Raw genomic sequence first — 13,911 nt, forward strand, 5'->3', positions numbered from 1 at the left:
TAAATATACATGTAAATCCGCCAAAGTTTTGCACGCTTTTACCAACTTTGCATGCTGTTTTCTATCATTTTTACGGTCAGTCAGCTCATGTGATACTCTGCTTATATAGGCTGTTTTCATCTCGCTTTTATTCATTTATTTGACTTTACAACTGCGGGTTTCTATATGCCAACAATTTAGGTCAAGCATACAAACATATCTACAAACCTTCCAATCACTTTGCACAACTTTGCGTTCACTTTGTACGACTTTTCACGCTACGTTAACAGGTCAAACCCCACTATGTGCCGACATCATCACCAACTTGATCTCCAAAAATAACAGAGAAATTGGAAAAAAGTTCATGAACTTGAAAACATGCCTAAATTTCCATGTTTTTCTACTAAAAATAATTGAAATTACAGTGAAAAAAAGATGCACGAACGTTGTCTCATATGTTTGATATGTATGTGATGAAACCAAAAAAAAATTCCGTAGCTGGTTTTCTCAGGCAGTCTTCCATGCAAGAACTAACCATGCCCGATTGAGATTGACTTTAAACTTTGTCTATTCACCTACCAACACTACTGCTTACGCAATTTGAAATATGCTCGATCTGGCGACTATTTCATGTTTGACACTGTTTTAAACCTGATAGCGTTTTTACGAGTAACTTCTTGAATTGACCTATGACCTCTACATGCTGCGAATAATAGTACGCTACTTTAACGGCAATTTACGAAATATTGTTTTACGTTTTCGAACTTTTGACTATGGAACCCGTCAATATAATATCATATGTAACATTCCCAAACGAATCTACAAACTTTGCAATCGTTTTTCAAAACTTTGCAAGCAGTTTGTTTTCGATTTTCGGTTTGCAGTTGCCATAATCTGCTTATATATCTCGCATTTTCTTGACTTTTACTTAATGTTTTCGAAATTTAACTGCGGGGTTGGCATTCCAATGACTTAGGTTAAATATACATGTAACTCCGCCAAAGTTTCGCACGCTTTTACCAACTTTGCATGCTGTTTTCTGTCATTTTTACGGTCAGTCAGCTCATGTGATACTCTGCTTATATAGGCTGTTTTCATCTCGCTTTTATTCATTTATTTGACTTTACAACTGCGGGTTTCTATATGCCAACAATTTAGGTCAAGCATACAAATATATCTACAAACTTTCCAATCACTTTGCACAACTTTGCGTTCACTTTGTACGACTTTTCACGCTACGTTAACAGGTCAAACCCCACTATGTGCCGACATCATCACCAACTTGATCTCCAAAAATAACAGAGAAATTGGAAAAATGTTCATGAACTTGAAAACATGCCTGAATTTCCATGTTTTTCTACTAAAAATAATTTACATCACAGTGAAAAAAAGATCCACGAACATTGTCTCATGTGTTTCATATGTATGTGATGAAACCAAAAAAAAATTCCCTAGCTGGTTTTCTCAGGCAGTCTCCCATGCAAGAACTAACCAGGCCCGACTGAGCCTGACTTTAAACTTTGTCTCTTCACCTACCCACACTACTGCTTACGCAATTTGAAATATACTCGCGTGGGCGACTATTTCATGTTTGACACTGTTTTAAACCTGATAGCGTTTGTACGAGTAACTTCTTAAATTGACCTATGACCTCTACATGTTGTGAATAATAGTACGCTACTTTAACGGCAATTTACGAAATATTCTTTTACGTTTTCGAACTTTTGACTATGGAACCCGTCAATATAATATCATGTGTAACATTCCCAAACGAATCTACAAACTTTGCAATCGTTTTTCAAAACTTTGCAAGCAGTTTGTCTTCGATTTTCGGTTTGCAGTTGCCATAATCTGCTTATATATCTGGCATTTTCTTGACTTTTACTTAATGTTTTCGAAATTTAACTGCGGGGTCGTCATTCCAATGACTTAGGTTAAATATACATGTAACTCCGCCAACGTTTCGCACGCTTTTACCAACTTTGCATGCTGTTTTCTATCATTTTTACGGTCAGTCAGCTCATGTGATACTCTGCTTATATAGGCTGTTTTCATCTCGCTTTTATTCATTTATTTGACTTTACAACCGCGGGTTTCTTTATGCCAACAAGTTAGGTCAAGTATACAAATATATCTACAAACTTTCCAATCACTTTGCACAACTTTGCGTTCACTTTGTACGACTTTTCACGCTACGTTAACAGGTCAAACCCCTCTATGTGCCGACATCATCACCAACTTGATCTCCAAAAATAACAGAGAAATTGGAAAAAAGTTCATGAACTTGAAAACATGCCTAAATTTCCATGTTTTTCTACTAAAAATAATTGAAATTACAGTGAAAAAAAGATGCACGAACGATGTCTCATATGTTTGATATGTATGTGATGAAACCAAAAAAAAATTCCCTAGCTGGTTTTCTCAGGCAGTCTCCCATGCAAGAACTAACCATGCCCGATTGAGATTGACTTTAAACTTTGTCTATTCACCTACCAACACTACTGCTTACGCAATTTGAAATATACTCGAGTTGGCGACTATTTCATGTTTGACACTGTTTTAAATCTGATAGCGTTTGTACGAGTAACTTCTTAAATTGACCTATGACCTCTACATGTTGTGAATAATAGTACGCTACTTTAACGGCAATTTACGAAATATTGTTTTACGTTTTCGAACTTTTGACTATGGAACCCGTCAATATAATATCATATGTAACATTCCCAAACGAATCTACTAACTTTGCAATCGTTTTTCAAAATTTTGCAAGCAGTTTGTCTTCGATTTTCGGTTTGCAGTTGCCATAATCTGCTTCTATATCTGGCATTTTCTTGACTATTACTTAATGTTTTCGAAATTTAACTGCGTGGTTGGCATTCCAATGACTTAGGTTAAATATACATGAAACTCCGCCAACGTTTCGCTCGCTTTTACCAACTTTGCATGCTGTTTTCTATCTTTTTTACGGTCAGTCAGCTCATGTGATACTCTGCTTATATAGGCTGTTTTCATCTCGCTTTTATTCATTTATTTGACTTTACAACTGCGGGTTTCTATATGCCAACAATTTAGGTCAAGCATACAAATATATCTACAAACTTTCCAATCACTTTGCACAACTTTGCGTTCACTTTGTACGACTTTTCACGCTACGTTAACAGGTCAAACCCCACTATGTGCCGACATCATCACCAACTTGATCTCCAAAAATAACAGAGAAATTGGAAAAATGTTCATGAACTTGAAAACATGCCTGAAATTCCATGTTTTTCTACTAAAAATAATTTACATCACAGTGAAAAAAAGATCCACGAACATTGTCTCATGTGTTTGATATGTATGTGATGAAACCAAAAAAAATATTCCCTAGCTGGTTTTCTCAGGCAGTCTCCCATGCAAGAACTAACCAGGCCCGACTGAGCCTGACTTTAAACTTTGTCTCTTCACCTACCAACACTACTGCTTACGCAATTTGAAATATGCTCGATCTGGCGACTATTTCATGTTTGACACTGTTTTAAACCTGATAGCGTTTGTACGAGTAACTTCTTGAATTGACCTATGACCTCTACATGCTGCGAATAATAGTACGCTACTTTAACGGCAATTTACGAAATATTGTTTTACGTTTTCGAACTTTTGACTATGGAACCCGTCAATATAATATCATATGTAACATTCCCAAACGAATCTACAAACTTTGCAATCGTTTTTCAAAACTTTGCAAGCAGTTTGTCTTCGATTTTCGGTTTGCAGTTGCCATAATCTGCTTATATATCTGGCATTTTCTTGACTTTTACTTAATGTTTTCGAAATTTAACTGCGGGGTTGGCATTCCAATGACTTAGGTTAAATATACATGTAACTCCGCCAAAGTTTCGCACGCTTTTACCAACTTTGCATGCTGTTTTCTATCATTTTTACGGTCAGTCAGCTCATGTGATACTCTGCTTATATAGGCTGTTTTCATCTCGCTTTTATTCATTTATTTGACTTTACAACTGCGGGTTTCTATATGCCAACAATTTAGGTCAAGCATACAAATATATCTACAAACCTTCCAATCACTTTGCACAACTTTGCGTTCACTTTGTACGACTTTTCACGCTACGTTAACAGGTCAAACCCCACTATGTGCCGACATCATCACCAACTTGATCTCCAAAAATAACAGAGAAATTGGAAAAAAGTTCATGAACTTGAAAACATGCCTAAATTTCCATGTTTTTCTACTAAAAATAATTGAAATTACAGTGAAAAAAAGATGCACGAACGTTGTCTCATATGTTTGATATGTATGTGATGAAACCAAAAAAAAATTCCGTAGCTTGTTTTCTCAGGCAGTCTCCCATGCAAGAACTAACCATGCCCGATTGAGATTGACATTAAACTTTGTCTATTCACCTACCAACACTACTGCTTACGCAATTTTAAATATGCTCGATCTGGCGACTATTTCATGTTTGACACTGTTTTAAACCTGATAGCGTTTTTACGAGTAACTTCTTGAATTGACCTATGACCTCTACATGCTGCGAATAATAGTACGCTACTTTAACGGCAATTTACGAAATATTGTTTTACGTTTTCGAACTTTTGACTATGGAACCCGTCAATATAATATCATATGTAACATTCCCAAACGAATCTACAAACTTTGCAATCGTTTTTCAAAACTTTGCAAGCAGTTTGTCTTCGATTTTCGGTTTGCAGTTGCCATAATCTGCTTATATATCTGGCATTTTCTTGACTTTTACTTAATGTTTTCGAAATTTAACTGCGGGGTTGGCATTCCAATGACTTAGGTTAAATATACATGTAACTCCGCCAAAGTTTCGCACGCTTTTACCAACTTTGCATGCTGTTTTCTGTCATTTTTACGGTCAGTCAGCTCATGTGATACTCTGCTTATATAGGCTGTTTTCATCTCGCTTTTATTCATTTATTTGACTTTACAACCGCGGGTTTCTTTATGCCAACAAGTTAGGTCAAGTATACAAATATATCTACAAACTTTCCAATCACTTTGCACAACTTTGCGTTCACTTTGTACGACTTTTCACGCTACGTTAACAGGTCAAACCCCTCTATGTGCCGACATCATCACCAACTTGATCTCCAAAAATAACAGAGAAATTGGAAAAATGTTCATGAACTTGAAAACATGCCTGAATTTCCATGTTTTTCTACTAAAAATAATTTACATCACAGTGAAAAAAAGATCCACGAACATTGTCTCATGTGTTTCATATGTATGTGATGAAACCAAAAAAAAATTCCCTAGCTGGTTTTCTCAGGCAGTCTCCCATGCAAGAACTAACCAGGCCCGACTGAGCCTGACTTTAAACTTTGTCTCTTCACCTACCCACACTACTGCTTACGCAATTTGAAATATACTCGCGTGGGCGACTATTTCATGTTTGACACTGTTTTAAACCTGATAGCGTTTGTACGAGTAACTTCTTAAATTGACCTATGACCTCTACATGTTGTGAATAATAGTACGCTACTTTAACGGCAATTTACGAAATATTGTTTTACGTTTTCGAACTTTTGACTATGGAACCCGTCAATATAATATCATGTGTAACATTCCCAAACGAATCTACAAACTTTGCAATCGTTTTTCAAAACTTTGCAAGCAGTTTGTCTTCGATTTTCGGTTTGCAGTTGCCATAATCTGCTTATATATCTGGCATTTTCTTGACTTTTACTTAATATTTTCGAAATTTAACTGCGGGGTCGTCATTCCAATGACTTAGGTTAAATATACATGTAACTCCGCCAACGTTTCGCACGCTTTTACCAACTTTGCATGCTGTTTTCTATCATTTTTACGGTCAGTCAGCTCATGTGATACTCTGCTTATATAGGCTGTTTTCATCTCGCTTTTATTCATTTATTTGACTTTACAACCGCGGGTTTCTTTATGCCAACAAGTTAGGTCAAGTATACAAATATATCTACAAACTTTCCAATCACTTTGCACAACTTTGCGTTCACTTTGTACGACTTTTCACGCTACGTTAACAGGTCAAACCCCTCTATGTGCCGACATCATCACCAACTTGATCTCCAAAAATAACAGAGAAATTGGAAAAATGTTCATGAACTTGAAAACATGCCTAAATTTCCATGTTTTTCTACTAAAAATAATTGAAATTACAGTGAAAAAAAGATGCACGAACGATGTCTCATATGTTTGATATGTATGTGATGAAACCAAAAAAAAATTCCCTAGCTGGTTTTCTCAGGCAGTCTCCCATGCAAGAACTAACCATGCCCGATTGAGATTGACTTTAAACTTTGTCTATTCACCTACCAACACTACTGCTTACGCAATTTGAAATATACTCGAGTTGGCGACTATTTCATGTTTGACACTGTTTTAAATCTGATAGCGTTTGTACGAGTAACTTCTTAAATTGACCTATGACCTCTACATGTTGTGAATAATAGTACGCTACTTTAACGGCAATTTACGAAATATTGTTTTACGTTTTCGAACTTTTGACAATGGAACCCGTCAATATAATATCATATGTAACATTCCCAAACGAATCTACAAACTTTGCAATCGTTTTTCAAAATTTTGCAAGCAGTTTGTCTTCGATTTTCGGTTTGCAGTTGCCATAATCTGCTTCTATATCTGGCATTTTCTTGACTATTACTTAATGTTTTCGAAATTTAACTGCGTGGTTGGCATTCCAATGACTTAGGTTAAATATACATGAAACTCCGCCAACGTTTCGCTCGCTTTTACCAACTTTGCATGCTGTTTTCTATCATTTTTACGGTCAGTCAGCTCATGTGATACTCTGCTTATATAGGCTGTTTTCATCTCGCTTTTATTCATTTATTTGACTTTACAACTGCGGGTTTCTATATGCCAACAATTTAGGTCAAGCATACAAATATATCTACAAACTTTCCAATCACTTTGCACAACTTTGCGTTCACTTTGTACGACTTTTCACGCTACGTTAACAGGTCAAACCCCACTATGTGCCGACATCATCACCAACTTGATCTCCAAAAATAACAGAGAAATTGGAAAAATGTTCATGAACTTGAAAACATGCCTGAATTTCCATGTTTTTCTACTAAAAATAATTTACATCACAGTGAAAAAAAGATCCACGAACATTGTCTCATGTGTTTGATATGTATGTGATGAAACCAAAAAAAATATTCCCTAGCTGGTTTTCTCAGGCAGTCTCCCATGCAAGAACTAACCAGGCCCGACTGAGCCTGACTTTAAACTTTGTCTCTTCACCTACCAACACTACTGCTTACGCAATTTGAAATATGCTCGATCTGGCGACTATTTCATGTTTGACACTGTTTTAAACCTGATAGCGTTTGTACGAGTAACTTCTTGAATTGACCTATGACCTCTACATGCTGCGAATAATAGTACGCTACTTTAACGGCAATTTACGAAATATTGTTTTACGTTTTCGAACTTTTGACTATGGAACCCGTCAATATAATATCATATGTAACATTCCCAAACGAATCTACAAACTTTGCAATCGTTTTTCAAAACTTTGCAAGCAGTTTGTCTTCGATTTTCGGTTTGCAGTTGCCATAATCTGCTTATATATCTAGCATTTTCTTGACTTTTACTTAATGTTTTCGAAATTTAACTGCGGGGTTGGCATTCCAATGACTTAGGTTAAATATACATGTAACTCCGCCAAAGTTTCGCTCGCTTTTACCAACTTTGCATGCTGTTTTCTATCATTTTTACGGTCAGTCAGCTCATGTGATACACTGCTTATATAGGCTGTTTTCATCTCGCTTTTATTCATTTATTTGACTTTACAACTGCGGGTTTCTATATGCCAACAATTTAGGTCAAGCATACAAATATATCTACAAACTTTCCAATCACTTTGCACAACTTTGCGTTCACTTTGTACGACTTTTCACGCTACGTTAACAGGTCAAACCCCACTATGTGCCGACATCATCACCAACTTGATCTCCAAAAATAACAGAGAAATTGGAAAAATGTTCATGAACTTGAAAACATGCCTGAATTTCCATGTTGTTCTACTAAAAATAATTTACATCACAGTGAAAAAAAGATCCACGAACATTGTCTCATGTGTTTGATATGTATGTGATGAAACCAAAAAAAATATTCCCTAGCTGGTTTTCTCAGGCAGTCTCCCATGCAAGAACTAACCAGGCCCGACTGAGCCTGACTTTAAACTTTGTCTCTTCACCTACCAACACTACTGCTTACGCAATTTGAAATATGCTCGATCTGGCGACTATTTCATGTTTGACACTGTTTTAAACCTGATAGCGTTTGTACAAGTAACTTCTTGAATTGACCTATGACCTCTACATGCTGCGAATAATAGTACGCTACTTTAACGGCAATTTACGAAATATTGTTTTACGTTTTCGAACTTTTGACTATGGAACCCGTCAATATAATATCATATGTAACATTCCCGAACGAATCTACAAACTTTGCAATCGTTTTTCAAAACTTTGCAAGCAGTTTGTCTTCGATTTTCGGTTTGCAGTTGCCATAATCTGCTTATATATCTGGCATTTTCTTGACTTTTACTTAATGTTTTCGAAATTTAACTGCGGGGTTGGCATTCCAATGACTTAGGTTAAATATACATGTAACTCAACAAAGTTTCGCACGCTTTTACCAACTTTGCATGCTGTTTTCCATCATTTTGACGGTCAGTCAGCTCATGTGATACTCTGCTTATATAGGCTGTTTTCATCTCGCTTTTATTCATTTATTTGACTTTACAACTGCGGGTTTCTATATGCCAACAATTTAGGTCAAGCATACAAATATATCTACAAACCTTCCAATCACTTTGCACAACTTTGCGTTCACTTTGTACGACTTTTCACGCTACGTTAACAGGTCAAACCCCACTATGTGCCGACATCATCACCAACTTGATCTCCAAAAATAACAGAGAAATTGGAAAAAAGTTCATGAACTTGAAAACATGCCTAAATTTCCATGTTTTTCTACTAAAAATAATTGAAATTACAGTGAAAAAAAGATGCACGAACGTTGTCTCATATGTTTGATATGTATGTGATGAAACCAAAAAAAATTTCCGTAGCTGGTTTTCTCAGGCAGTCTCCCATGCAAGAACTAACCATGCCTGATTGACATTGACTTTAAACTTTGTCTATTCACCTACCAACACTACTGCTTACGCAATTTGAAATATGCTCGATCTGGCGACTATTTCATGTTTGACACTGTTTTAAACCTGATAGCGTTTTTACGAGTAACTTCTTGAATTGACCTATGACCTCTACATGCTGCGAATAATAGTACGCTACTTTAACGGCAATTTACGAAATATTGTTTTACGTTTTCGAACTTTTGACTATGGAACCCGTCAATATAATATCATGTGTAACATTCCCAAACGAATCTACAAACTTTGCAATCGTTTTTCAAAACTTTGCAAGCAGTTTGTCTTCGATTTTCGGTTTGCAGTTGCCATAATCTGCTTATATATCTAGCATTTTCTTGACTTTTACTTAATGTTTTCGAAATTTAACTGCGGGGTTGGCATTCCAATGACTTAGGTTAAATATACATGAAACTCCGCCAACGTTTCGCTCCCTTTTACCAACTTTGCATGCTGTTTTCTATCATTTTTACGGTCAGTCAGCTCATGTGATACTCTGCTTATATAGGCTGTTTTCATCTCGCTTTTATTCATTTATTTGACTTTAAAACTGCGGGTTTCTATATGCCAACAATTTAGGTCAAGCATACAAATATATCTACAAACTTTCCAATCACTTTGCACAACTTTGCGTTCACTTTGTACGACTTTTCACGCTACGTTAACAGGTCAAACCCCACTATGTGCCGACATCATCACCAACTTGATCTCCAAAAATAACAGAGAAATTGGAAAAATGTTCATGAACTTGAAAACATGCCTGAATTTCCATGTTTTTCTACTAAAAATAATTTACATCACAGTGAAAAAAAGATCCACGAACATTGTCTCATGTGTTTGATATGTATGTGATGAAACCAAAAAAAATATTCCCTAGCTGGTTTTCTCAGGCAGTCTCCCATGCGAGAACTAACCAGGCCCGACTGAGCCTGACTTTAAACTTTGTCTCTTCACCTACCAACACTACTGCTTACGCAATTTGAAATATGCTCGATCTGGCGACTATTTCATGTTTGACACTGTTTTAAACCTGATAGCGTTTGTACGAGTAACTTCTTGAATTGACCTATGACCTCTACATGCTGCGAATAATAGTACGCTACTTTAACGGCAATTTACGAAATATTGTTTTACGTTTTCGAACTTTTGACTATGGAACCCGTCAATATAATATCATATGTAACATTCCCAAACGAATCTACAAACTTTGCAATCGTTTTTCAAAACTTTGCAAGCAGTTTGTCTTCGATTTTCGGTTTGCAGTTGCCATAATCTGCTTATATATCTGGCATTTTCTTGACTTTTACTTAATGTTTTCGAAATTTAACTGCGGGGTTGACATTCCAATGACTTAGGTTAAATATACATGTAACTCCGCCAACGTTTCGCACGCTTTTACCAATTTTGCATGCTGTTTTCTATCATTTTTACGGTCAGTCAGCTCATGTGATACTCTGCTTATATAGGCTGTTTTCATCTCGCTTTTATTCATTTATTTGACTTTACAACTGCGGGTTTCTATATGCCAACAATTTAGGTCAAGCATACAAATATATCTACAAACCTTCCAATCACTTTGCACAACTTTGCGTTCACTTTGTACGACTTTTCACGCTACGTTAACAGGTCAAACCCCACTATGTGCCGACATCATCACCAACTTGATCTCCAAAAATAACAGAGAAATTGGAAAAAAGTTCATGAACTTGAAAACATGCCTAAATTTCCATGTTTTTCTACTAAAAATAATTGAAATTACAGTGAAAAAAAATGCACGAACGTTGTCTCATATGTTTGATATGTATGTGATGAAACCAAAAAAAAATTCCGTAGCTGGTTTTCTCAGGCAGTCTCCCATGCAAGAACTAACCATGCCCGATTGAGATTGACTTTAAACTTTGTCTATTCACCTACCAACACTACTGCTTACGCAATTTGAAATATGCTCGATCTGGCGACTATTTCATGTTTGACACTGTTTTAAACACGATAGCGTTTTTACGAGTAACTTCTTGAATTGACCTATGACCTCTACATGCTGCGAATAATAGTACGCTACTTTAACGGCAATTTACGAAATATTGTTTTACGTTTTCGAACTTTTGACTATGGAACCCGTCAATATAATATCATGTGTAACATTCCCAAACGAATCTACAAACTTTGCAATCGTTTTTCAAAACTTTGCAAGCAGTTTGTCTTCGATTTTCGGTTTGCAGTTGCCATAATCTGCTTATATATCTAGCATTTTCTTGACTTTTACTTAATGTTTTCGAAATTTAACTGCGGGGTTGGCATTCCAATGACTTAGGTTAAATATACATGAAACTCCGCCAACGTTTCGCTTGCTTTTACCAACTTTGCATGCTGTTTTCTATCATTTTTACGGTCAGTCAGCTCATGTGATACTCTGCTTATATAGGCTGTTTTCATCTCGCTTTTATTCATTTATTTGACTTTACAACTGCGGGTTTCTATATGCCAACAATTTAGGTCAAGAATACAAATATATCTACAAACTTTCCAATCACTTTGCACAACTTTGCGTTCACTTTGTACGACTTTTCACGCTACGTTAACAGGTCAAACCCCACTATGTGCCGACATCATCACCAACTTGATCTGCAAAAATAACAGAGAAATTGGAAAAATGTTCATGAACTTGAAAACATGCCTGAATTTCCATGTTTTTCTACTAAAAATAATTTACATCACAGTGAAAAAAAGATCCACGAACATTGTCTCATGTGTTTGATATGTATGTGATGAAACCAAAAAAAAATTCCCTAGCTGGTTTTCTCAGGCAGTCTCCCATGCAAGAACTAACCAGGCCCGACTGAGCCTGACTTTAAACTTTGTCTCTTCACCTACCCACACTACTGCTTACGCAATTTGAAATATACTCGCGTTGGCGACTATTTCATGTTTGACACTGTTTTTAACCTGATAGTGTTTGTACGAGTAACTTCTTAAATTGACCTATGACCTCTACATGTTGTGAATAATAGTACGCTACTTTAACGGCAATTTACGAAATATTGTTTTACGTTTAAGAACTTTTGACTATGGAACCCGTCAATATAATATCATATGTAACATTCCCAAACGAATCTACAAACTTTGCAATCGTTTTTCAAAACTTTGCAAGCAGTTTGTCTTCGATTTTCGGTTTGCAGTTGCCATAATCTGCTTCTATATCTGGCATTTTCTTGACTATTACTTAATGTTTTCGAAATTTAACTGCGGGGTTGGCATTCCAATGACTTAGGTTAAATATACATGAAACTCCGCCAACGTTTCGCTCGCTTTTACCAAGTTTGCATGCTGTTTTCTATCATTTTTACGGTCAGTCAGCTCATGTGATACTCTGCTTATATAGGCTGTTTTCATCTCGCTTTTATTCATTTATTTGACTTTACAACTGCGGGTTTCTATATGCCAACAATTTAGGTCAAGCATACAAATATGTCTACAAACTTTCCAATCACTTTGCACAACTTTGCGTTCACTTTGTACGACTTTTCACGCTACGTTAACAGGTCAAACCCCACTATGTGCCGACATCATCACCAACTTGATCTCCAAAAATAACAGAGAAATTGGAAAAATGTTCATGAACTTGAAAACATGCCTGAATTTCCATGTTTTTCTACTAAAAATAATTTACATCACAGTGAAAAAAAGATCCACGAACATTGTCTCATGTGTTTGATATGTATGTGATGAAACCAAAAAAAATATTCCCTAGCTGGTTTTCTCAGGCAGTCTCCCATGCGAGAACTAACCAGGCCCGACTGAGCCTGACTTTAAACTTTGTCTCTTCACCTACCAACACTACTGCTTACGCAATTTGAAATATGCTCGATCTGGCGACTATTTCATGTTTGACACTGTTTTAAACCTGATAGCGTTTGTACGAGTAACTTCTTGAATTGACCTATGACCTCTACATGCTGCGAATAATAGTACGCTACTTTAACGGCAATTTACGAAATATTGTTTTACGTTTTCGAACTTTTGACTATGGAACCCGTCAATATAATATCATATGTAACATTCCCAAACGAATCTACAAACTTTGCAATCGTTTTTCAAAACTTTGCAAGCAGTTTGTCTTCGATTTTCGGTTTGCAGTTGCCATAATCTGCTTATATATCTGGCATTTTCTTGACTTTTACTTAATGTTTTCGAAATTTAACTGCGGGGTTGACATTCCAATGACTTAGGTTAAATATACATGTAACTCCGCCAACGTTTCGCACGCTTTTACCAATTTTGCATGCTGTTTTCTATCATTTTTACGGTCAGTCAGCTCATGTGATACTCTGCTTATATAGGCTGTTTTCATCTCGCTTTTATTCATTTATTTGACTTTACAACTGCGGGTTTCTATATGCCAACAATTTAGGTCAAGCATACAAATATATCTACAAACCTTCCAATCACTTTGCACAACTTTGCGTTCACTTTGTACGACTTTTCACGCTACGTTAACAGGTCAAACCCCACTATGTGCCGACATCATCACCAACTTGATCTCCAAAAATAACAGAGAAATTGGAAAAAAGTTCATGAACTTGAAAACATGCCTAAATTTCCATGTTTTTCTACTAAAAATAATTGAAATTACAGTGAAAAAAAATGCACGAACGTTGTCTCATATGTTTGATATGTATGTGATGAAACCAAAAAAAAATTCCGTAGCTGGTTTTCTCAGGCAGTCTCCCATGCAAGAACT

Source organism: Saccoglossus kowalevskii, chromosome 15, assembly GCF_978046115.1.
Source record: "Saccoglossus kowalevskii chromosome 15, keSacKowa6.1, whole genome shotgun sequence".
Lineage (NCBI taxonomy): Eukaryota > Metazoa > Hemichordata > Enteropneusta > Harrimaniidae > Saccoglossus > Saccoglossus kowalevskii.